Source organism: Mandrillus leucophaeus, unplaced genomic scaffold (assembly GCF_000951045.1).
Source record: "Mandrillus leucophaeus isolate KB7577 unplaced genomic scaffold, Mleu.le_1.0 Scaffold1446, whole genome shotgun sequence".
NCBI classification, from domain to species: Eukaryota; Metazoa; Chordata; class Mammalia; order Primates; family Cercopithecidae; genus Mandrillus; species Mandrillus leucophaeus.
The window spans coordinates 45,916-47,853 of record NW_012101417.1 but is presented as its reverse complement, the minus strand read 5'-3'; the positions used below and the strand labels follow the sequence as shown (position 1 = coordinate 47,853).

Here is a 1,938-nt window from a genome sequence, read left to right as displayed (position 1 = left end):
TTGAGATTTGGACATTTAAAAGAGCTATCTGTCACAGTCTTTATAATGTAGCTTATTTTCTGGCATAACCTGAAACCAATTGTTTTAGCTAGAGATTCTGGGAATCTCTCAAACATGTTCTTAGAATGTATCTTGTTGGAAATTTTATGTTCATTTTTTAGTTAAAGAAATTTATTAGTGTTTCTTCTTCATGGCCAGTCATCATTTTCTACATGTGTTTTCTCTCTGTGGTACTGCAGTCTCTCTACTGCTGTAGCATATACCTTTGGTCTTAGCAGACTCAAACCATCATTCTAAAGAATACCGCTATAGTAGTCTATTCTCATGCTGCTAATAAAGACATATCCACGACTGGGTAATTTATAAAGAAAAAAGCTTCAATGGACTCACTGTTCCACATAACTGGGGAGGCCTCACAATCATAGCAGAAAATAAAGGAAAAGGAAAGTGACATCTTACATGGTGGCAGACAGAGAAAGGGCATGGACAGAGCAACTCTCCTTTATAAAAACTAACATATTTTGTGAGACTTGTTAACTATCACGAAAACATCGTAGGAATTACCCGGCCCCATAATTCAGTTACCTCCCACCAGGTTTCTCCCACAACTCATGAGAATTATGGGAGCTGCAATTCAAAATGTGGTATAAGTCGGGATGCAGAACCAAACCATATTAGCCACCACTTCTTTTAGTACTTAATGCTGCGAGAGACAGAAACCAGTATGTGAAAAGACTCTTAGAAGCCAGAAATAGAAATGTATGTGTCACTATTATTCTGTGTGTGTGTGTGTGTTTTTTTTTTGTTTTTTTGTTTTTTTTTTGGAAAAAGCAAACAGGAGTTCGCAATCTACTTCTAAAGGCACTATATTATGTTTGGGGAGCAGGAAGAGCTTTGTTGGGTAAATGTTACAGACTTTTCCTTCTGTATGACTCTTTGCATTGTGCTCACCTGGGGTACTGCATACAAGTAACTCATTTATAAATCTTTCACAAATGTATTTTGTTCAGTGTGTTTTTGTTGAATTTATATGTCTATGAAGGAATTAGAGATTATGGTACTTTTCTATGCCATCTTGCTCATGTAGTTTGTGTAATTTTACCGTTTAGATTCATAGAGTGTACAAACCTTAGTGTAGCAAGTGGAGTAATTTGTTATTTTTAATTTTTTTAGTTATGTTTTCTTATTTTGCCCAAGACCTTTGGCCAGAGCAGAACATACAAATTCATTTCAAAAAGTGATACTGAGAATATATGGAAAATGTGGGGATGAGAATTTACCACTAAGAAAAGACTGTAAAAGTGTGGATGATTGTAAAATGCACAAAAGAGTTTATGAGAAACTTAACAAATGTTTGATATGAGAAACTTAACAAATGTTTGACAACTACTCAGAGCAAAACATTTCTATGTTATAAATATGTAAAAGTCTTTTATAAATTTTCAAATTCAAATAGATGTAAGATAAGACATAAGATATACTAAAAAGAAACCTTTTAAATGTAACAAATGTGACAAATCATTTTGCATGTTTTCACACCTAATTCAACATAAAAGAATTCATACTAGAGTAAATTCCTACAAATGTGAAGAATATGGCAAAGCCTTTAACCTGTCCTCATAGCTTACTACACATAAGATAATTCATACTGGAGAGAAACCATATATATGTGAAGAATGTGGTAAAACCTTTAACCAGTCCTCACCCCTTACTACACATAAGAGCATTCATATTGGAGAGAAATCCTACAAATGTGAAGAATGTGGCAAAGTGTTTAACCAGTCATCAAACCTTACTATATGTAAAATAATTCATACTGGTGAGAAATCCTAGAAATGTGATGCATGTGGCAAAGCTTTTAACCAGTCATCAAACCTTAATAAACATAAGAGAATTCATAGGGAAGAGAAAGCCTTCAAACGTGAAGAATGTGGCAAC

General features: G+C 34.0%; 1 pseudogene; it reads left to right on the top strand.

Moving 5' to 3' along the window:
* The window catches only part of LOC105535323, a 20,505-nt pseudogene that overhangs the window by 16,758 nt on the left and 1,809 nt on the right, over positions 1-1,938 (top strand).